General features: G+C 37.8%; 1 protein-coding gene across 1 annotated transcript in view; it reads left to right on the forward strand.

Moving 5' to 3' along the window:
- Positions 1-25,810, forward strand: part of csgalnact1a (chondroitin sulfate N-acetylgalactosaminyltransferase 1a) — a 448,394-nt gene that overhangs the window by 34,492 nt on the left and 388,092 nt on the right. The window lies entirely within an intron of this gene.

The following is a 25,810-nucleotide window of genomic DNA, read 5'->3' on the forward strand; positions in this document are numbered from 1 at the left end:
TGTGACTAAACTTAAATGGTTACAGTGGTTTCAATGAACATGGTTAAACTCTCTGAGGTGTACTTTTCATATTCTGTTCATTACAGAGCACCATCTGTTTATACTGCAATCATCTTGTTGTCATGTTTTTCAGGAACTGTTTTTTTTTTTTAATGGTTTATTATGTGACTGGTAAGTGCACAGTGGAATCAAAATGTTGAAGAAGCTTTAATTCATGTTTTTTGTTTTGTGAACTTGTTATTTCATTTGATGTTCACAGAGGGCTGCAGTGTATTATAGATAGATAGATAGATGGATACTTTATTAATCCCAATGGCAGTATTAGTAGAAATACCAGGAGCAGGGATGGGCACAAAGGGACCGCTATAGAGGCTAAAGGCTGTGTTTCCCCTCATTGGCTTAAGTAGGCTGCTGTTTACTATACATATAGATGTAAAATTTGGCATTTGGTCCATGAAATCCATGAAATTGGAGCACCCAAAGATGTTACACATGGACATGGATGAATGTTCAAATTTGAACTCATGACTCCTCAGACAAAAGTGCTGGAGAATGCGCTACCATGCAGTCCAACAGAAAAAAGTATTTACAGTATTACATTTTTTGATGGGTTTTTTACCTGCTTTAGGCACTAAAGTAGACATGACTCACTGTACGTGAGAGAAGCATATCATGAAAACCTGCTTCTTCTCCAATTGTATGGTTGTTAAGAAAAAAGGGCATTTATAAATTGCTCATTTTTGAATAGTCATTTGGTTACAAAAAACATCTTCTGCTGTACAACTCTTAGTTCGAGTTGCATTGTACATCCTACCTTTTGCATCCAGCAGGGGGGCGCAAGCTCCCTGGGAAGAGGTTCATTAGAGATTGCAGCCTTTACTAAGCCAATATACATCCATCCATCCATCCATTCTCCAACCCTCTGAATCCGAACACAGGGTCACGGGGGTCTGCTGGAGCCAACCCCATCCAACACAGGGCACAAGACAGGAACCAATCCCGGGCAGGGTGCCAACCCACCGCAGAACCAATATACAGTATACTGTATATTATAACTTTCCCTAGCAGTATGGTGGTGATTGTAAAATGAAGAAAGACTCAGTAACACTAACAGAAGATCATACTTAGCTTCTGTTTAATATCGGCTTAACACTGAGAATAAAATAATAGTCGAAGGAGAGAGATACTTGGCCAAAGCAGATGCAGTTGGGGTTTCCTGCAGTCAATGCTTGTCCTACTTCGACAGTGTACGGGAAAGAATTTTGTCCTAGGCACGGTCAGAAGCGATGTCTTCCATCCATTCATAGGTGAGATCTAGGATTCTTTGCAGTTATCCAATCCGATTTTTATACCTTCTCTTTGAACATGCAACCGCCAAACATGGGTACAGTTTCTTTGCTGACAAGCATGGACAGCACACGGTTACTGCAGAGATTTCTCACTTGGGAAACTGTGAAATAGCTGGCATCAACCCAGACCATATTTATTGATCATTACTAAACTTGGCATATCAGTACTTCAGTACTACTTAACACCTGGCTCATCTTGTCTCTCTGTTGGATTCACCCTGTCAGTAGGATTCCTATTGTAAATAAAATAATGTGTACGAATACCCCTCACAGATCACAGTGGCACACTTAAAACCTTTGCCTATACCATGCCCATTTCACTCCCACAATATACTGGCTTTAGATTAAAAGGATTGTGGTTTGTGACCAGTAATGGGTGCCACTGAGCCACAAACACAAATAGAGGTCCCGGGTTCAAATAAAGATTTTTTTCTTGCATCCCAAAAACGTGCAGGTTAGGTTATTAGGTAACTCTAAAGAGACTGTGAGTGAAGGTGTGTGTGTTAGTACTCCATCTGTGGTGAACTGGTGCCCAGTTCAGGATTCCTTCTTGCCTGGAATCAGTTGTGGTTGCTGTAGGAACTCTTCCGCTTTTGGATTAAGCAGATTATGTCATGTTAAGTTATGTTAACAAAATGGCAAGCTGTTGATTTATGTTGTTTGTTTGAATGCTAATAAACTATTTGCTGTTGCCGTATTATTTCAAAGCTGTTAATTCTGCCCTTGTGAAACTGTTAGAATATGCCTTTCTTATTTTGGAGAGGCATTATCCTATCAGAAAATACAAATTCAAGCAAAGCCAGAGATAAGACGTGTACAACTTTAAAATCAGAATGTTTGTAGAGCGTAATGAAGGGCAAATGTATTGTTTGAATGACATGTAAGACTGCAGAATAATGAGATTTAAAGCGATTTGCAATTTGAGGTGAGAATATTAAGAGATTATGCAAATAACCGATATTTTTAAAATCTTAATTACATTTCTGTGTTCAACAGTGAAGGGTGCATGGCTATGCATTTGCATAAATTATTAACCTGATATGAGTCTGTTAATGAAGCTGTTAATGGCAGTAAAAGAAAAAAAAAATACATGGCCACTGCACTTTTGAGTCAAGTTGTATTTGCCACAAGTGCCTGAAATTATATATATATATTAAGCAACTAGGTAGAATCAAGTGCACTTTTTAGTGTACATACAGTATGTTTTATGACAATGACATTAAAAATGTGCAGAGTGTAAATGCTTAATGCTCAATTGCTTCTGTAATCTATCTATTTTTAGGTGCGTTCACACAGAATGCAAAAGCACCTACTGTGATAGTCATGTCGGTCTGTCTGTCCGCATGAAACAGCTCTGCTTCCAGTGCATTTTCTTACTTGTTTAATGTCAAGTTGTTCATATCTACCATTTTTCTCAGACTATAGACTCAAGAGTGTTTGCACTTATTCCCAAAAAAATTTTTTTGGATGGTACTGTTTTTACTGTGATATCTTGAATACATTGAAATTTCAAAATCTTCCAGTGAAAAGCATTAGTGATTTGAGAACTCAAACAGAGAAACATTCTCTGCTACTTCAATCATAGTTGGGGTTTGATGATTGAGTTTTACCATATAAGGATGGTATAATCTTAGATGATATAAGGAAGGTATGACATTTGATGTATGTTTATTTATTATATTTGCTAATAATGATATCAACATATTTCTTAAATATTATAGTAATGATAATGTTTATTTGTTCATTGCTCTGTATTGTGCCAGAATGCAGTGGTAGGTCTCATTCGGCCTCCACCCAATCTCGTGCTCATCACTGTGGCTGAGCAGCATTTTGTGCGAATCTCAGTCACAGCAACTCACTTCTCCAGCTTCTTAAAATCGAAGTGGGAAAGTGACATGGAGTTTATGTCCATAAAAATAAAAATTAAAACTGGCTTAAAATATGTTGGAATGTTTGAGAGATTGCTTGGTGATTCTTTATTCTACAGTGACTAAACTTGTACTTACAGCTGCAGTTTCTAATAATTGTATCGATTCATTATTTCCCTGACACTGTAATTTACCAATGATCCACTATCTATCATGTTCAGATACAGCCAATATGTTAGCTTGAGACTTCAGCACAGATTTTAAATCTCCATTCGTGTGCTTCACTCATCACTATGGCTGAGCGGTGTGTTGTGTGATTGGGTGTTATCTGAGCAGCAAGGGTGCAAGGCAACACTCATGGAACTTGCATACATACACTTCATCACTTTCTTAAGTAGATTAATATATCCTTAGGGCTGACTAAGGTTATTTATAAAGGTCCTGAAATCTGAAGTTGATTTCTTACCAGTAAAAAGAATCTCTTAAGGTTGTTTTAATGAAATGAATAGTATGTCTTTTGATTATCATTCAGTTTCATTGTCACGATAAGTAATGAGCCGAAACATTTGACTAATAACTCTAAATCTGTGCAAGTGCCTTGAGCTGAACTTAGTGAGTGATACCATGTAAGAATAAACTGAATTGAACTGAATTGGGGGTCACATGATGGTGCTACAGCCTCCCATCTCCTTTATTATTATGAGTGTGTTTTTTGGACTGTCTTCCTATGTTCAAATGGCAAAGACACAGCCATGTTACATTGATTGACAATTCTAAAGTGTGCCAGTGTGTGTTTAAGTGAATGTTCACCATGCAACTCAAGGGTGGTTATCCTGCTTTATTCCTAAAGCTGCTTGGAGTGGTTCTAGTTCCTGCACTCATGAATTAGATAATGCAGATATGAATAGTGCATGGATGGAAAAATGAAGTGAATTAAGATTAAACATTAAATACTACAAGGAAAATAAATTCAATCATTGTGGACAACTCACACGCTTCAAAGATGTGTGTTAGGCATCAGATGTTCTTGCTTTTCACCTTATAATTTAATCAAGCATGTTTGTAATTGGTGGATTAATAAAGGGGGAGGTTGCAACTATTAGAGCAATGGATTGTTGGGGAGCTTACTTCTTCAACAGATGGAAATTGCATATCTGTTCATTTTTTGTTGAGTAAGTGATTGCAAAGTCAAATATGCATAGTTTTTTTAATTACATCACCTTTATCTAAAGATACTGTCTAAATTAAGGTCACATTTTTCAACATATCTTAAAAAAAGAAAAAACATTTTGTGAGGTGTTCTTTTTTCACTTGACTGTTTTAAAGTTACAGTTAATTCATTTTTTAAATTTGCAAACCTTTCTGCAAACTTGTTCTCATTATGGGTAATTGAGTGTAGATTGATGGGCACAAATGGCAAATGTGTCCAATTATAATGAAATCTATAACATATGCAGAAATTGAAAGGGTCTGAATACTTTCAAAATTCACTGTATATATATATTTTTGTCCTTGATATGAATGTGTAGGTGTGTGAATGTAAGGTTTTGTATTTTACTGTTACTTATCCTGTAGCAATAACTACCTGTATGTGTAAACACTCACTCACTGAGGGTGCTATGAAGGAATACATTGAATGGAATTGAATGTGCTTAAATGTGATAAATATTTCACACTGATCATCCAAAATTAATTTTATTCTTTACTAACACAAATGGCAAAAAAGGTCATATTTACAGAGGCATTATTTATTAATGCAGTGCAAATGATTTATAAACTCCTTTCTTGATTTGTTACTTGTCATTACGGTCATCTCCTGCTATGGAAGGAGTGATGGCACAGCATTTGCTCAGCAGTTGCTCATCCTGTGGTGCAAGTGTGCCACGTTGTGCTCCTCCTATTATCTTCCTACTCCCTCTTTCATATCCTGCGTGTTTTTAATTGCACTGCCGTAATTAGACTAATCTGTTTTTCGCCTGTTGCATTATGCAGTCTCCATGTCATTACCAGCAGCTGTTGTTTTTGACTGTGGCATTGATTCCAGCACACCTGTTGAACAATTGTCTTTAGATTTTTCCTTTTCCCGTTTTTTGTTATTGTACCTTTGTGGTCAAGAATCTGTTTATATCGTGTGGTTTTTAAGGAACCTTGCATGCGAACACTTCCTTAAATTCAAATCTCTTTTATACTTTTTTAGATTGGTTGCTTGTTAAATATCTTTTCAGTTGCTCATTTATGATCTACATTTTGATATAGCTCCATTGATATGTGTCTGTATTTCTTTCTTTAAACATTACCCTAAGCATTGTAGTTTCATTTTATGGTACATTGTTTTTGTTTTATTGATTTAATAATGTACCATGTTTATATTGTTAAACCCCTAGTTGTATAATTCAGCATTATGCGTTAATCCCCATATACCACGGCATTACTTTATCATTTCCATCAATTAATGCTTTCATCAGGCAAGATCTTTGAGGGGATCACAGCCTTTGTTCCTTTCGTAAGTGGCCTTCCAGTTTTCTACATCTTACCTCATATGGAAACTCACCCAGTGTCTAATGTTACAATATGAAGCAAAACTTAGTAACAACCATCCATTCATTCATTTTAGTTAGGTTCAAGGGGTCATGGTTGAATTTTGTTGTGAAATATGCATCAAGATCCACAGAAAATGAACTGTATTATATTCCCAAACAAAAGATTGAAAAACACAAAGGAGAACATTGCAAAGATTACCTTTTGTTCATCTCCTCTCTGTGGAACTATCTCAGCTTCTGTACATGTTCTAGACGATTAATTTTCTTTTTTATTATACTCTTTATTATCGATTTATAAAACTACCAGTAACAACTGCAAATAATGAAGTATACTAAATGTTGTGTCGGTTTTCATTTAAAAAGTGTCAGTTGAAAAATAAAATGTATGTACTGTAAGTTTTTTTAACTTAATTTTAGTAAATTACCAATGTTTTTAAATATTATTTTTCACTGAATTCAGTATCTCTGGTAGAGAAATGTCAGTTTAAGAAATGGACTCAGCACCCCTAAAACATTAGTATACTGATGCGTGACCCTGTGTTCGGATTCAGCGGGTTGGAAAATGGATGGATGGATGGATGGATGATGCTTTTACATGGGAGGATTTTGGTTCAGACCAGTGTCATTATTATTATTATTATTATTATTATTATTACCAGTAACGGCACACTGCACGATAACATGCAGTGAATACACTTGACTTGAGCATTCCTAGTTTTCATCCTCTTTCTCTGTACGTTTACCATTCATTTGCTGATTCCTGAGCAGCTCTTCTTTTCTCCGCCCTATCATCCCACTTCTTCTCTTCTTCCGTCGGCATCTTTTTGTGTTAAAACTGATTAAGTCAGTGTCATTCAGTCAGTAAGTCAGTGTTTGTGTTGTAATTACTTAGTACATTTTCCTTAATTTTTCACTTAAGCTGGCACTTAAGTCTTCAATATGTCTCAATAATGATTTAAGATATGAAGAGATAGGGGAAGTGACGGCGAAGGAGGTAGGGATGAGAATGACGCCCATACACATGCAACACATGGCTGCCCTGCTGGCCGCTGCCGAGAGTTGAATCTACAATAAGATAAAATAATAATAGAAAGAGGAATAACCTCACCCTGCCCGGGATTGGTTCCTGCCTTGTGCCCTGTGTTGGCTGGGATTGGCTCCAGCAGACCCCCGTGACCCTGTGTTCGGATTCAGTGGGTTGGAAAATGGATGGATGGATGGATGGAATAACCTTGGAGGTCAATCATCAACCCCCCGAAAGCATATAGTAGATGTCACATAGTATATGTGTACCAAATTTCAGGTCAATAGTTCAAACGGTTTGTAAGCTACAGGTGATTTAAAATCCTGGACAGACAAACAGACAGCCACGGTAGCGTATTATTTAAGATTATTATTATTATTATTGCTTGTAGTAGTGATTCTGATTTATATATATACCTTTCTTCTATATGTTACTTGCTGTTGGAGAGCTTAGAAGCATTTGAAATTTATCATTGAAAACCTGCTAGAACATTTTATGCTAGGACCACTATTGGTACTGTACTGGCAGTCAACCTCTACACACTACTGGTCTAAGTTTCCAGGTCCTTGTACTTAAATAGTTTTTTTAAACTTTCTTCATCACGTTTCTGTCATCAGCAATGTCTTCCCTTTCTTGTTGTTGTGCATCACTATATCACTATGATTCCCTGTGATAGGTCTGATTATTGACAATCCCATATGACAAAGATATAATTGACAATAGCAGTTTTTTTGGAGCTAGCATTACTTGTCACTAATTAGGCCCAAAGGTATTTGCACATTGCCCAATGAATACTGTATTAATGGTCTCCTTACTGGATCTATGGATGTACCCAGATGGAGCTGGCATGGTGTAGCTTACAGCTAAGTGGCCAGCATACTCTTTTTTGCATATTCTACACTTCCTATCAACTGGATGCTTCAAGATTTTCTTCTGGTGGTATCTGGTGTTGAGTGACTTGTCCTGTGCTGCCCTTCATTATCTTTCTTTCTCCCCATTGAGACCAGAACTGTATAGCCATGCTTTAGATTCTTGCATGTTATCCGCTGATCTTGTGAATTTGTCAATGCAATGGTGTCCTTGAATAGTTATTGTCTTTTTTCTAATGTTATTCTGGATTTGTGTTTCAGACAGCACTCTCTTATATTGCATTTGTTTCTGTCTGTAGAGCGCATTTAGCTTTGGCAGCATCATTAAGGTACACTTAAATAAGTCTGGTGAGCCTGTCTTTGCTTAGGTGAATGCAATTGCTAAGGTTGATGATGTCTCTGTTGTATTACTTTTATGATGCTCGTAATGCTTATATTTTCTGATGTTAGATATAATGTTTATATTCATTACTGTTACTCTTATAAAATGCTTCGTGTCAGGAGGAATTTAAAAAACACAGTTGTTGGAATAAAAACTGATAAAATAAAGAGTTTCTGTCATCTACTATCACCTTCAACATTTGTAATGGTCAAAGTCCAAGTGGTAAACTTAAAAACAAATACATTTCAGAACTGAGAAGAGACAACTTAGTCTGACAAGCAGCATTACCGAGTTGCCCTAAGATTTCAACAACATACCTGCATGAAGAAAATCCCTTGGGGACAAATAAAGTTATCTATCTATCTATCTATCTATCTATCTATCTATCTATCTATCTATCTATCTATCTATCTATCTATCTATCTATCTATCTATCTATCTATCTATCTATCTATCTATCTATTGTCTATCAGATGGGGGTGCTGTCGTCACCCTTGAACCCTCAAACCCTCAAATAAATAATAATGTCCTCACAGGTGGCGCAGTGGTAGTGCTGCTGCTTTGCAGTAAGGAGACTGTGGAAGATTGTGGGTTCGCTTCCCGGTTCTTCCCTGTGTGGATAGCGCTTTGAGTACTGAGAAAAGCGCTATATAAATGTAATGAATTATTATTATTAATAAATGTGCACAAAACACCCTCCACTCCACAATACTCAATAACCAATCAATAATAATAATAATCACAATCCTCCACTCCCAGCAGCTCAGTCACCCTTCCTCCCAACTCGGCTCACTGCTGGGATCTCCCACAATCCTTTTATAGTCCATGACCTGGAAGTGCTTCTGATCCCCCCAGTCCATGTGATTCTTAGCACTTCCGGGTCAGATCAAAAGCTCTTCTTTTCTTCAGCCCGGAAGTATATCATCTCTTCCATTCCCGTGATTGTGAAATACTTCCGGGCTATATGGAAAGTATAAGTCCCTGGGCCTCCCTGCAGCGTCTCCTGGCGGCCCCCAGTGACGAAAGACTCCAAGTTCCATGATGCCCTGCTGGAATTCGGGGCACCTCCATTTTGCCGGGAGGGCTCCATCTGGAGACGTGGGGGTATTGGCAGGGATGAACGGCCGGCCATATACCACACTATCTAATAGCGTCTTTCATATCTATTATTAATGCATGTTCCCTTAATTACAACTTGTGCCCTCAAGCCACTCCTGAGCTGAATGAATTCAGTAGGATCAGCTTTGGTGATGCTTTTGACAATTTTGAATAGTTGGATTACCTTCCCATGTAGCCTCTCCTGCTCAGTCTCCATGGCCTCCTCACGATTCCTTGTGTTTCTGTGTCCTCTGAATACAGTGTGACAACAGTGTTATGAGACTAAGATACTGTTTTTCTTTAACATGGCATTTGATTCTGAAAAATGTAAAAAATACAATTTGTCAAAGCCTAATTTGAAGCTACATATATAACCTGTATATTGTGGTAGAAATCAACATCTTAACTAAAGAAAGAAAACCTGTCGTCTACAAGTACAAGTGTGATAAAACCTTTTTAAGTCAGTAATAAGGCAGGAGAAAAGTTTGTCCATCTGCATCCTTTATTACCCTTGCAGCGCCATGCTGAAGAGGGAGTATCCATCACAGCAGTCTGTTACAGCATGGTCAGAATGATCAAATATACAGGCATAGGGTTATATTTATAGACAAATGAATTTGCATAACAGTGCTGAATTAATGCTTACTTACATACCATACTCTGATTGGTTAAAAGACATGAGGTGCTTTAGCATAGAACAAAACCAGCCTAAAATAATTCTTCCACCAATATATCCTTGTTCTTCAATATCGCTTGAATCGTCTTTTATTCTGTTATAAATACTGTATATGTGTCAACTAGCAAATCTTACTTGGTACATGAAAAAATATTACATCAGCCAGTTTCTTGAACCATCCCCCTGGAGCATTCTGATTCTTTTTCTTGGCCTTTTCAGCAGTCTCTTTATGACATTTATAAAACAAATGTTTATATTGTATATTTCAATGGACACAGGAAACCAAAATACTTGACTATTGCTACCTCTAAATTATTCTTTAACCATATACAAATAACAAAAGGGGTTTAGAAGATTGCAGAATGAATTCAGTCATGTATTTATGAATCAATTCTGTTATCTTACATTACTTCTTTGTCCATTTTAGGGATGTGGAAAGTTGGAGCCTATCACAGCATCATCTGAAGCTTTTTCAACAGGTCTCTAGGCTTACAGGTTTATTATCAATTCACCCAGCTCATAGCATGAACTATGTTTCATTTATGAACTGTGTGTTAATTGTTTAAAGTACTTACAGTATGTTGTTTTCTGGACATGACACAGAATTTGTTTTTGCTACAGTATCTGAGAGTATACTGTATAAGTACTGAGATGGGTGATGGTTGTTAAGTGACTAGAGTTGCCTTACATTATTATTGACATGTTGTTTCATTTTTTTTGTAGCCAGAAAATGAGTATTTCAATAGTTCGCTTGTTAAATGACTGCACACAGTCTTTACTTTTAATATATGGATAGTATTTGCAGTCATTGAGACTTTGATGTGAAGGTACAATCCTGTCCATTTTGGTTCCTTGTTTTGTTTTGTTGTTTCTGTGATTCCTCTCACTTCCTCAATCCTGTTTTTGACAAACTTAGTTCAGAAAATGGATTGAGGGACAGATGGCTGGAGAGCTCTTAATTATACACAGCTATCTCATTCTGGTATTTCCATATTAGCTCTTGCTGAATTTCTCAAAAACTGGGAGCAGTACTCCTGCCCCAGTCTCACCCTTGTGAGCTGATGATAAGGCCATATTGTATTCCTATCAATAATCTGAAAGACATTTTCTAAATAGCTAGTGACTTGGACATTGTTTTAAAACTAGACAGATTTTTGTAAAGCTTACAGATTCCTTGTTAGGGCTACAATAATTGTAGGCCCACACTGTCGGAATTTTTAGGAGCTTGAGACCAAATGTTTATGTTAAGATGCTTTGTGCATATGGGCTCTAATCATTTATTGCTCCCTTTCTGAATATAAAACTTGGCATTTTTTATGTAAAATTGATTTTATTCTGCCAGAAAGCTTTTTTGCTACATCAGTACTTTGATAATTAATGTAAATTAACATCAGCAGCAGTCTGCAATATTGACTCATCCGAGACTCTAGCCTAGATGTTTTTCAAGTCGCTGTCTTCTTTATTATAGACAAGTCAGACCTCTAATGCTTATAGCAGGGGTGTCCAACTCCGATCTTGGAGAGCTACAGTGGCCTCAGGTTTTCATTCTAACTATTTTCTTAGTTAGCGACTAGTTTTTGCTACCAATTAACTTATTTAAGACTCAGGCCCTTTAAATCAAGGCTGAGCAATGTCGGTCCTGGGGTCTGCAGTGGCTTCAGGTTTTCATTCTATTTTCTTAATTAGTGACTAGTTTTTGCTACCAATTCATTTATGGTAATTTATTTGTTATTTAAGACTCAGACCCTTTAAATCAGGGCTGAACAATGTCAGTCCTTGAGGGTCGCAGTGGCTTCAGGTTTTTGTTCCAACCCAATTGCTTCATGAGAAATGATTCATTGCTGACGAAGCACTTATTGCTCAAGGGACATTGTTCTGCTTCATTTTAGTCATCTCGCTTGTTAGGATTTTGAACCCTTAAATGCTTATTTTAGTCTTAAACAGCTGTATTCATTGTTTTAAGTGCACTTTATTAGCAATAAGATGCAAATGACAAAGGAACCAGCAGTTCTCCATCTTGCTTGTCTCCATTTCCACACATGTGTATTCATCATTCACTATTTGGTTTAATTAAGTACTCAGAAGGAAACTGAAGAGAAAGTGAAGAACTGCAAATTACTCATCCGTTTTAGCCTTCAAATCACTTGGATGACACAGGTATCCTTAGAAAGAAAAAAAAATCAATGATTTAAGAATGAACTGACATGGTAGAATTAAAACACAAACAAGCCATGAAATCAAATAAGATCTGGTATTGGTAAGGACTGGCTTCTAATTAAGCAACTGGGTTGGAAGAAAAACCTTCAGCACTGCAGCTCTCCAGGATTGGAGTTGCCCCCGACCGGCTTTGAGCAGCCCGATACCAGCAGGCCACTGTTTAATCATTTGAACCTCATAAATGTTTCACAGTCTCATTGTTTTCAGTACAGTGAACATGCAACCCATCTCCACTATCGAGCACCATAATTAGTTAGTATAACTGCCATAGCCTGAAATATCTTTCTACCTCAACTGAAGACTCGAAACACATTTGCAAAGCAGTATATAGTGGACATCTGAAGCTCTGACCTGAGTAGAAATGAACACTCTGCTCTATCTGGCTTCTGTAAAAATGAATAAATTGCTAAGTACATTGTTTTTTGTTTTCTTTAAATAATGCAAAAATGGGAAAGAATCATTTTAGCTGTGTTCTGTAAACTGTATGACAGAATGCTCTTAATCAACAATGTATTAACCATTTCTTCCATCCACACTTCTGTCCATTCACTATACTTTTTTTTCTAAATAAGAGTTAATGAGGCCTGGAGCTTATACTGAAAGCATTTGGTGGAAGGCAGGAAACGATTCTGTCTTTGGCGCCAGTAAACTGCAGTGCATATTTATACCTAACCATGCACATCTTCGGAATATCAAAAAGTAACCACAATTGGTCACTGGACTGCGATTAAAACCCAGTCTCCTGGAGCTATGAGGCAGCAGTTAGTATTTATTAACATTAAATTTATAGACACTTGATTACTGATTACACATATTGTGGATTCAGAAATAAATGAGACCCCATTTACTTTTTTCACATTTTGTTATGTTGCAGTGTTGTTCTAAAATCATTTAAATTAATTTTTTCTCACATCAAGCAACACTCGCTATCCCTCAGTGACAAAGTGAAAACAGGATGGTATAAAATTTTGCAAATTTATTAAAAATAGAAAACTGAAATATCCCATTGATACAATCATTCCGACCCTTTGCTATAACTTCTGAAATCTGGCTCAAGTGCCTCCCATTCTATATCATCATTAAGATGTTTCTACACGTCGTTTGGATTCCACCTGTGATCAGTTCAACAGATTGGACATGATTAGGAAAGGCACACACCCCTTTGTACAATGTCCCATAGTTGATAATGGGTATCAGAGGAGAAACCAAACTATGAGGTTGAAGAAATCCTCTGCAGAACCTATTGGCACAGAACTGAGGAAGGCCAGATAAAAATGTGTGCATAACTGAAAGCTCCCAAGAGCACAGTGGCCTCCATCATTCTTAAATGGAAGAGGGTTAGAGGTGAGTAATCAGGGAAGAAAGGTCTTGGTAACAGAGGTGAGCAAGAACCTGATGGTCACTCTGGCTGAGCTCTGAAGAACCAGTGTGCAGATGGGGGATGGGACAAACTTACAGAAGGACACCAATCACTACAACAGTCCGTCAATCTGGGTTTTATGACAGAGTGGCAAACCAATGCCTTTCCTTAGTAAACAACTTATGGAAGTCTGCTTGGAGTTTGCAAAAAGTCACCTAAAAGATTGCGTTGAAGAAAAGTCTCCATGTTAATGAATCCAAAATTGGCATCATGTCTGGAGGACACCAGGCATCGCTCATTACCTATGCAATACCATTCCAGTGGTGAAGCATGGTGGTGGCAATCTGATGCTGTGGGCTTATTTTTTTAGTGGCAGGGGTGATTAGTGAAAGCCTGCTGTAGAGCGCTCTGAACCTCAGACTGCACTGAAGTACAAAGCAAAGACAACTCTGTGAATGGCCTTGAGTGGCCCAAACAGGGCCTTAACTTGAACCCAATGGAACATCTTTGGAGACACCTGAAAATAGCTGTCTACCAATGGTCTCCATCCAACATTACAGCACTTGAGAGGATTTGCAGAAAAGAATGGCAAGAAATCTCCAAATCTAGGTGTGTGAATCTGGTTGTGTCCTATCCAAGAAGCCTTCAGAATGTAATCACTGCCAAAGATAGATGAATAAAGGGTCTGGATCCTTGTGTCAATGGGATATTTCAGTTTTTTATTTTTAATAAATTTGCAAACATTTCTCAAATCCTGTTTTTTCTTTATCATATTGGGGTATTTGTGAAACTCATGGTCATCACTATTGATTAAAACCTGTTTTCATGCCAGCAGTGCATATGGTGTTTGCAGAAATACATTTTTAAACATAGCGAACACCAGTGCATATGGTCTTTAAACCAGTTATACTTCACATAACATTTCAAATAACACCAGTTTGATTTTACTGAATGTTCTAATTGTTAGGAATTTTGCCAACTTGATGGTAGACCTAACTCTTCTCAACAATGTCTAAAATCCTGTTTTCGCTTTGTCAATGTGGGGTATTGAGTATTGCTTGTTGTGGCAGAAAAAATGAATTTAAATAATTTTAGCACAAGGCTGCAACATAAGAAAATGTGAAAAAGTGAAGGAGTCTGAATACTTTATGAATCCACTGTATTCATAAGGTTGAATAAATGTTTACTTATGTGACTGATATCTTGGCATGCTATGAACATTCATTTATTTATTCCTTGGCTTATTGGAATACAGGTTCATGGGGGGCCCAAGCCAATCTCCAGATCATTGGACACAAAGTGGTAGTGATCCTGGAAGGGATGCCACTCTCCTGCAGGGCACACCACTTAATACTACCCCCAAAAAAATGACACATGGCCTAAGCCTACTTATCTTTCACATGTCAGAGAAAACAGGAGAGCCTGGAGGAAACTGACATGGAAATTGGGAAGAATCATCAACTACACAGAAAAACATTTAGACCAGCATTTCAAGGCAAAAACTCTAGGGCTGTGAGTTAGCAGTTCTTGTCATGGCACCCTTATGCCACCCAAATTTCTAATTTTCAATAACTAAATTAGAAAAATAGGTTACATAAGGATACAGCATAACAATGACCCTGCACTGCATGTTAATCAGTTATGTCAAATGGATGCCATCCAAGCAAAAGCTGTTAGACTAATTGGACTGTGCTTCTCCTCTAAGGATGTAATCATTCCTTGGGTCTGATATGGCTGGCATAAACTCCAGCACTCTGAAATGCTGACTTAAAACTGTGAGAAAATGGATAGCTAGAGTGTGTTACCTAGAAGTGATAAATCTAACTGAAATGACACCTTTAAAACATTTTTGTATGCAATAAGAACAGTAAATAAAGGTATCAGCTGACTGGTTTTACTTTAATAATCATCAAAATTCACGTTTAATAAAATCTCAAGTGTTTTCAAAAGTATACATTTCTTTTACAATTCCCAATGTGCTCATCTACTGCTTTGTGACTTATGATTACAATCTCACTTGACTGGATCATTTCGTGATCAAGAAGATTAATTATTAATAAGTGCATTAAATTGATAAATGGATGCCCAGGACCAGAAATGTTTTACATATAGGAAGTTTTACTTTTTTATTTTGATATATCAGACCGTATCTGTTTTTGAACCCAATTAGTCCAGTTCAGTTTGTAATGTCAAGCACAAAGCTGGGCCAGTGCTGGATGGGGTGCCAGTTTAGTTTGATTAAAAACCTGCTGCTCACATCCTGTTAAGTGCAAAACACCATTTACAAATTTCCCAGTACTATAATTAAAAGAAAACACAAAGCAGCATTCAAGAATCAAAATCTTAATGGAGTATGTGAATACAAATATACTATATATAATTTGTTAATTAAACCTCTTAATTCAGTGACAGGGTTAGATTTGATTGAATTAGATAAACTTTATTAATCCCAAGGAGAAATTTAGATGCATACAGCAGCAGAAATATAAAAACAGGGATACAGACTCACAGGACAGACAAAACAGCTAATCAATAAATGAATAAATGAAATATATATATTGTGCAGAAACAGCAAAATTAATACAGGTGAATTACAGAATCCAAGCATTTAGTCTGTGATGTCAGGAGGAAGCAGTGAATTTTCTGATAGTAGCAGGCAAAAACGACCCCCAGAGCCCCTTCTTAGCACATGAATGATGGAATGAGCCTGTGGCTAAAAGTGCTCCAAGACAGTGCCCCCAGAAGGGAATGGAGGGGATTTTTCATAATGGCAGCTAGTTTAACCACTATTCTCTTTTCCACAACAGCTTCCAGTGTGTCCAGGGTTCACCCTGTGATGGAGCAGGCTTTCCTGATAAGTTTGTTCAGGGATTGTTCATCTTTTGAGCTCATGTTGCGTCCCTAGGAAACCACACCATACTACAACAAACTGACTACTATGGCGTGGTAAAACATTTCCAGAATTTTGCTGCACACATCAAAATACCTGAGACTGTACAGGAAGTACAGTCTGCTCTGGACCTTTTGTACAGCACACTCTGTTGTCGGACCAGTTTAGTTTGCTGTTTACGTGAACCCTCAGGTACTTGTAGCTCCCCTTAATGATGGCTGGTCTGAGAGGCTCTTTGGCATGCTGGAAGTTCATCATCAACTGCTTTGTCTAGCCAATATGCAAATGCTAAATTTGTATTATCTGCTTGTTTTTTGAAGGCATTATAATGTTCATAAGTATAACCCCAAAATGTGACGAATGTAGTAAAAGCACATATGTCATATATTTGAATTGTTAAGATTAATTGACTACAGGTAACATTAGTCCAAATAATTTTCTAATTCAGGATTAGCACACAAAATCCCCAATAACAAAGTCTAATCATGAGGGCTGTGGTGTTGGAGTCGATGTTGGAAGCAGTTATTGGGTTACTGGAGTCGGAGTTGGAGTTGGTGAAAATGTGCCAGCTCTGACACTGACTAAATGTAAATTGGAATATAAAATGTGAAAACTACTAATTCAATTAAACTATTTTTTCTTATAGCCTTTTGATAAAAGTATAGCCTCTTTTTTAATTTTCCAAGTTTTGTGTTATATTTGTTACTCAATGTTTGTAACTTCTTTAAAAAATATAAAAAGCCACAATTGCATCACTACAGCCTTTTAACCCAAACTTTTAACAGGTTAGGGTACTAAAAAGTAGCTTGATGATTCACGTTGGCAGTAATGAAATGCCATGTATCTTGTTTTTTATGAGTTTTCAATCAACATCTAATAAATAAGCAAGAAAGCTTGTCTGTCCCGATGATTGTCACAACACAATCACCAAGTGAGAGGAAGAGTAAATATCCAAAAGCTACAGTTTCAGTGATTAATAAAAAAATGTAAATGCATGAACATGATTTGAAAAATTAAGGAAAATCCTAAAACATCCATCCATCCATTTTCCAACCCGCTGAATCCGAACACAGGGTCACGGGGGTCTGCTGGAGCCAATCCCAGCCAACACAGGGCACAAGGCAGGGAACCAATCCCGGGCAGGGTGCCCACCCACCGCAGGACACACACAAACACACCCACACACCAAGCACACACTAGGGCCTATGGAATCCATTTTATTTTCTCACAAATTCCATTTTATTTTTTTTATTTTCGGTTTTCACCGTTTTATTTTTCCTTGATTCAGATTTTTATTTATTTTTTTTACTGTAAGAAAGTAGTAACAGCTACAACAAAACAAAACAATAATGAATGGCACTTTACATTCCTTTTAATGAAACAGCACACTAGCACAACTGAATTTTATTATGCAGTTCCATTCATCAGGTAGGAGCCCAAAACCTCCATGATGCTGTATGCTGAGATTGCAATAGGACACTGAGTGCCCTCCAGAAATGTGAGAGCTGTTACTAGTTTGATGCATCCTTCTGAGATGAAGGTTAATTTCACTTTTAGAAAAAATAAAGAGTGGCCTGCTTTTAAGGGCTTGTTGCATCTGAGGAAAAGCCTGCTCTTCTGCCCAGGTTTATAGGTGCCAAGTTTATAATGAAAGAGTCAAATGTGGACCTTGCATGCCTCGTCGCCGCGAGGCAAAACATTTATAAAATCCAGAAACATCGTTGTTAATTTTTAAAGGGAACCCGTTAACAACCAATGCCATTCACTAATAACATTTTTCTACGGGAAAGACTGTTAATAATGGTTCAATACCTGTATAATTTAATCGGTTAAATACATCATGTACAATTAGAACTGCCTACATAAAAGAATTGCCATACAGCCAAATGTTTACTCACCGATCACTATGTTGAGAACGCTGTGGTCTCGGCTATCAGTGGTTTCATCAACTACAACATATATTTTCTTGCCACAAATCTTTCAAAGAACAGCCTACGTATGTTGTTCAAAGACACGGGGCAAAGGAGTTTGACGAAGACCATGCATATTTTCTGGCAGCACACTTCTTTATTTACAATGCTTAATAAAGAAAGGATGCATCTTCGTCATTTTTTGAGCAGTATGTCTGACTCACATGGACACAAACTGGTGCCTTGCATCTGACGATTTTGTTGTTGCTGTTGTTACCTGAAGGGGAACACTTTTTGATCTTAATTTCTCCTGTGGTACCCGGATGGGGGTGGTACCCAGCCGGGACGCCCGAGAAGATCAGAGGAGGGCTTGTGCCTCCTCCAGACCTCGAGGGGCAACCGCCATTGGGGCAGCGGGTACAGAGCTGGGAAGCTCGACCCTGTAGGGACCCCAATACCTGGAGGACCCTGAACCTCAGCACTTCCGCCACACCAGGAAGTGTTGGGGGGAAGAGGAACAGGGACACCCGGAGTGCTTCTGGGGAGACAGCCGGCACTTCTGCCACACTGGGGCGTGTCAGTGGGAGATTGCCGGGAACACACCTGGAGCACATCTGGGTGCTTATTTAAAGGGGCCGCCTCCCTTCAGAGATGGACTTGAGTCGGGTGGGAGAAGGACAAAATTTCTGGAGGAGAGAAGGAGGCGGTCTGAAGACAGAGACAGAGAGAGAGAGAGAGAGAGAAGGCATTGTGTTGGCCTGGACTGTGGGGTATTGGGGGTCTGTGAGTACTGCTTTGTAAATATGGAAGCCCAAAATAAATGTGTGTGGGGTGATTACAACGTGTCTGCCTGTCTGTGTCCGGGTCAAGTTCCACACTCCTTGTTTTTGATATGGGTTTTAGATTTGACGTGGTCATTGCAAGTACAGTGGAACCTTGGGTTACGACCATAATTCGTTCCAAAACTCTGGTCGCAACCCGATTTGGTCGTGACCCGAAGTAATTTCCCCCATAGGATTGTATGTAAATACAATTAATCCGTTCCGGACCGTACGAGCTGTATGTAAATATATATTTTTTTAAATAATCTTAAAAGATTTTCAAACACAAAAATAGTTAATTATACCATAGAATGCACAGTGTAATAGTAAACTAAATGTTTACTTACTTCTTCTGTAATGTTTACTTCTTCCGCTTGGGTTCTCTCGCTCATGCTCTCTCTCCCTGTCGTTTGCTCTCTCTCTCTCTCGCTTGCTCGTGTTCTCTCTCTCTCGCTTGCTCGTGTTCTCTCTCTCTCACTCGTGCTCGCTCTCTCTCTCTCACTCGCTCGCTTACGCTCGCTCTCTCTCTCTCACTCTCTCTCGCTTGCTCGCACACTCACTGCACAGGGAATGCACAGGGAGAGACTGAACATGTGCGGAAATCATTGGCGCGTATGAACCGGAAGGGGAACTGGCTAGTTCGTCACCCAAGTGTGTGGTCGTGAACAGATGCAAAAGTTTTGCAAACTTTTTGGTCGTAACCCGATTTGTATGTGGTACGAGACGTTCGTGACCTGAGGTTCCACTATATCTTTCATCTTTTCAGGGGCGGAGTGGTGGCTCTGAGGCTAAGGATCTGTGCTGGCATCCCGAAGGTTGCCGGTTCGAATCCCCGTCACTGCCAAAAGAGATGCTACTCTGCTGGGCCCTTGAGCAAGGTCCTTAACCTTCAATTGCTCCAGGGGCTCTGTGCAATAGCTGACCCTGCACTCTGACCCCAAGGGGTATGCAAAAAGATGCTTTTCACTGCATGTTGTCCTGTATAACTATGTATGTGACAAATAAAGAATTATTATTAATTATTATGTCCAGATTTTGCTGGCAAAACTTGCAGAAAAGTTGTCCAGATTTGTAAAAGTCGCCGGGATATTGTTGTACCCTCAATTTTGCAGTTAAGCTTGTGTTTTTTAGTTTTTCATATGTAGTTAGGGTACCTGATAATACTCGCTTCGATATTTCTGTTTTGTGCAGCTAGCTAATTTGTGTGCCTTTAACGAGAAAACATACAGGAAACACGCACACAAACAGATAGAGGCACGATTGGATTTCTAGGAAGAATTGTGTTCACTTCAAAAAATACAAACTACAAAATAGTATCTGAATGATAGAACTGCAGATTATTCAATAGTTTAATTTATTGGGAAGTTTTGTAACAGTCAACCCTTCAGTCTCTAAATTCCGCACATTTCCATTTTTAAATCTAAAATCCGTTTTTAAGTGTTAATTCCATGATTCTGTCCATGTTTTCCGCATCACAGAAATCATAGGGCCCTAATCAAGGTTGTGAGAAATGTGGCAACACTGTTACTTCATCCACACGTAATCGAGGCTACTGTTCTAACCAGAATTGGAAAGGGAGAGTACGTTTTCATTCCACATATACCTATGATTTCCAATGAATTCCCCTTCAAATTCAAACAACTTCAGTTTCCAGTATGTCTTGTGTTTGCAATGTCCATAAATGAAGCGCAAGGACAATCGCTTAAAGTTACTAGAGTTTACCTCAAAGAACCATGCTGGTCACACAGCCAGCTATACGTTGCCTGTTCCAGAGCAGGATCAGGAAAGAATTTATATGTTCTTTATCCTAATGGCGAAACAAAAAGCATTGTATATTAGGAATTTAAGGAATACATTAACTTAGTTGTCTTGTGTACGTTGTGTCTTCGCTGCTGCATTAAGCACATTATGCCGGTCGCCATGTTGCGCAGATCAGGCAGAGACAGTTTTAAGTGTGGCACGGCCCCCAAAGATTGAAACTCTGTGATTGCACAGGGTTCAGCATGCAGTGGCAGCAGTATATGATGGTTATTCCTTGGCACTTTGACTTTAATGCATTTCACCAAGTTTGGCCAAGTTTCTGAACATTTCCATGAATTTGTGAAACTCGTGGTCATCACTATTAACACCCTTTTCATGCTAGTGCATATAGCGTTTGCAGAAAGAAACACCAGTGTGATTTTTTAGAACTTTTTTAGAAATTTTGTCAGCTTGATGGCAGACCTAACTCTTCTTAAAAATGTCTAAAATCTTGTTTTCGCTTTGTAATTCTCGGTTATTGAGTGTTGCTTCATGTGGGGAAAAAATTACTTTTAAATGATTTTAGCGAAAAGTTGGAACATAACAAAATGTGAAAAAAGTGAAGGGGTCTGAATAGTTTTCTGAATCCACTGTAATTCACATTCTGAGGATATAGGGTAAAGCGAGCTTGAGTTAGGAACACCAGCCAGGTCATGTAGTCAGGTGCTCGAACCATTTTGGAAAGCTGAAGGTGATATCTGTGTTGTTTCTGTTTCCATGCCTGACTCGTGAGAATTTGATCTCTGGCACACCCCGAGAGTGAAACTGTTGAGTGTGACACAATTCAATGCTACAGTTCTCATGCGTACTCTGGAATATTGGTGGCTTTATCAGAATCTTTCAATTATATGGGTCTGGTAATCTTATTTACCATCCATTTAGTGTAACTTGTCAGCTAAAGGTGTGAAGCAGTTACTGGATGTGAGCAAATAGGCAACTGAGATTGTCATCAGGTTTTGGACTGTGGGACGAGACCAGGATGTTAAAGAGAACAGCCAAAAGAACATGACAGGGGACTTGCATCCTTCATATGAAAAACATTGCAGAAACAAAAAAATAAAAAAACTACACAAAATGCCAAGCACTATGTCAACAATACTATATTTATGTCTGTTAGAGTACATGGTGGATATTTACAGTTTTTATCTTGGTTTTTAAGATATTCATCATAATCATCATCACGTTCCTTTTGCTTATCCAGGTGTTCTAGTTATTTTTAGCCATTCCTTTCTCATGAGCACACTGGTGGGTGTGACACTGAAGTAGCTGCAGTCTTTCACTATTCAGTGTTATTGGCCCCACTGTCTACTCTGCACATTGTTAGTTGTCTTTATTAGGATTCAGTTAAGAGAACAAACTCACCACTGTTAGAGATCAGACTCACTAAATGAACAGAAAAATGACACCAACCAGGTAAGGATTTAAAGCAAAAGTAAAAATACATAGATTTTCTAAGTTTCATACACTGTAAGTGTAAGTTGCACAGTACAGCACTTTTCTGATTGCAGAATACGACCACAGGCAGGCAGTGTACCGGTTAAGGCTTTGAATTTTAAACCCTGAGGATGTGGGATCAAATCCTGTTACTGACACTGTGTGACCACAAGAAATTCACATTGCCTGACTGTGCTCCAACTGGAAAAAAAAACCAAAAGAAATGTAACTGATGGTATCAGTAATGTTGTAAGCTGCCTTGGATAAAGACTTGAAAAAATGAGACAAATAGTGGCTTGTTACTTACGAAACTGGTTGGAAAAAAAACTTGCAGCCAAAGTAGGTTGAAAGGGATGAACTGGAGAGCCATGGCATATAAATGACATATTTAACTGAGAAAGATGTATGATGTTATTGTCCAGAAGAGCGCAGCATGGTGGAGCAGTGGGTAACACTTGTGCCTCACAGGTTCAGGGACCTGGCTATAACTTGGTCATTGGCCAAGTGCAGTTTGCACATTGGGGGTCCATTTGTGTGTGTGTGTGTTTTTTTTTTTTAACCAGTGTTGTCCATGTTAGCATTATTGGCAATAAAAAGAAAAGACACTATAGGAAAGGCACTATATAATAGATAGATAGATAGACAGTAATAAATCAATAAAACAAATAAAACCTAGATAGATTATACATTAATGATATGTATTACTAACAACTAATAGATAGATAGTATATAATAAATAAATCTAAATATAACTGATTTAATAAACAAGTTAAAAAACTTGATGGATAGGTACATTTATAAAGAACCTATAAGCATAGTTACCCGTTGAAATGGCTTTAGATGATGCTGTGATAGCCTCCAATTTTCCGTATCCCTAAAATGGACAACAAGTACTGTAGAATAACAGAACTGATTCATAAATATATGACTGAATTCATTTATTAATCTTCCAAACCCCTTTTGTTTATTTGTAAATACAGGTTATATATATAGCTTCAAATTAGGTTTTGAAAAATTCTAATTTTTACATTTTTTAAAATTGAATGCCATGTTGAAGAAAACCAGTATCTTTGTCTTATTACTGTTGTCACACTGCATTCAGAGGACATAGAAACACAAGGAATTGTTTGGAGATCTGAAACCAAGTGCATGTCTTGGACAAACAGTGAGTGACAGGCTATGGAGACTGAGCAGGAGAGGCTACATGGGAAGATAATTCAAATATTCAAAATGGTCAAAGCCATCACCAAAGCTGATCTTACCAAATTCATTAACCTTAGTAGTGGCTTGAGGACACCAATTGTAATTAAAGGGACATGCATTACAGATAGATAGATATGAAAGGAGCTATTGGATAGTATATAATAAATAAACATAAATATAATTAATAAAAACAACAAAAAACTAGATTGGTAGATTTGATAGGCACTTTATAATACATAGAAATAAAAGACACTGTATAACAGATAGATAAACATAAATATAATTAATTTAATAAAAGCAACTAAAAACTAGATGGAGATATTTGAAAGATGCTATATAACACATAGATAATATATAATAAATACGTATAAGTATAATTAATTTAATAAAAACAACTAAAACTAGATAGATCTGAAAGGCACTATATAACACATAGATAGATAAACAATTTAGAGAGAAAGATAATGTATAATAAAATAAATCAATATAAATATAATTTAATAAAAACAACTAAAAACTGATTAGATAGAATATAATATAAATATAATTAATTTCATAATAACAACCAAAACTAGATAGATAGATAAATATGAAAGGCACTATATAATAGATAGATAGATAGATACTGTAAGGCAGTATATAGTAAATATAAAAATAATTAATTTATTAAAAACAGCCTAAAACTAGAAAGATGTCTAGATAAATCATACTGTAGTATTTTATATTTTCTCATAGTTGATAAAGACAGTAGTGATTTCATGCATTTACCCCTGTACTGCCAGTCTTGCCACTGGGCTTCCAAGACCTATCAATGAATAAAAATGAATAATGTGAATTCAGTAAATAGATGGATGAGTCTAAGAACTGTTACAAAGATGAGAATCCAAGATAAAATCTGACAGTGTGCAGGTAATAAAGATGCAGTCAATGAAGAGTTAAGCTTTGCTGACTTTGTCTTTTTTTTGGTAATTATATGCTGTAAGTTAAACACTATATAGGCCTGAGACAAGGCTATGCAGCTTGGTATTCCCTGCAGGGCTTCATGTTAGTGATTACAGGGTGTTAGTGAAGGCATTTTGTGATTCATACCCTGAAGGTGACAAACTGATGTGCCATGGTGACAAGCACAGTGGCAGGATGGTTAGCATGGCCTTTTAGTTTGATTCCTTTCTGAGGTGCCCTCTGTGTGGAGTTGGCATGCACTCTTGCCTCAATCCAAAGCCATAGAGTCAGGTTAACAGGCAATTCCAGACTGGTCTAGCAGATACAAATATTATTCAAACTTCCTGCCCAGGGTTGTTTCCCGCCTTCTCTCTGTTGCTGCCAGGGCAGGCTCTGCTCCCCATTACTCTGCATGTTCAGAATAGTTAGACATTAGGAGATACAATTTGGCTTCACAAATCTTTTGAATGCTTTAATTCTTTAATCCCATGACAGTTTATTAAGTTGGTGTAGAATGTGTGTATCAGTTTTTAGCTGTTAATCAATATTTTTTTTTAATAATTTCACAATGTGGCTCAGTATTGCTGTCACACAGCTCCTAGAGTCCTGTGTTCAACTCTCAGGCTGGCTGGCGTCTCTTTGGAGTCTGCTTGTTCTCCTTATGTATATATGAGCTTCCTGCCACAAATTAGTTTATTGAAAAGCTACAAATTGACTCCTCATAAATGACTGTGGGTGAGTGTAAGATTATGCCCAGGTATCGACTAGAATTCTGTGGAGGCTGGGAACCAGAAACTGTGCAATAGGTTTATAATTTGCATTTGTCATTTTCATTTTTGCTGGTGCAGTAGGGAAGCACTGCTAATCTCGTGGATCCGGTGTCTTGGGGTCAAATTCACACTTGATCACTGCATATTCTACCTGTGTGTCAGTGGGTTTCCTCTGGGTAGTGTCCTTCCACCCACATCCCTGAAAACATGCAGGGAGGGTTAATTGGCAATTCCAAACTGGGTCCGTGTGGGTAAGTGATCTGCTTTCCTCTTACCCAGGGCTGTTTCCTGCCTTATACCCAGTGCTACTGAGCTAGGCTCCAGCACCCTTCAATGCTGCATTAGGCTAAGCAGGGTTAAAAATGGTATGTATGTTACTAATACAGTGAATTGAAAAGACTATTTTATATTGGGTGGCACTGATGGCACTATGCTGCTTCTTTTCTCAGCTAGTATACTATTTATGTTGACTGGATGTTTTATTTGTATTTTATCATTTTCTGACATTTGTGTATTTGAATAAATGGCCTTTCTAAATTGTGAGAGTGTGTCTGAGACCTCATTTGATGCCCTTGCCACCCCCCCCCCCCCACGACAAATTCTCGCCTTGTGCCCAGTGCTGCCAAAATACAGTAGTTCTGTCACGCCTTAATCCTA

This window comes from Erpetoichthys calabaricus, chromosome 5, assembly GCF_900747795.2.
Source record: "Erpetoichthys calabaricus chromosome 5, fErpCal1.3, whole genome shotgun sequence".
Classification (NCBI taxonomy): Eukaryota; Metazoa; Chordata; class Cladistia; order Polypteriformes; family Polypteridae; genus Erpetoichthys; species Erpetoichthys calabaricus.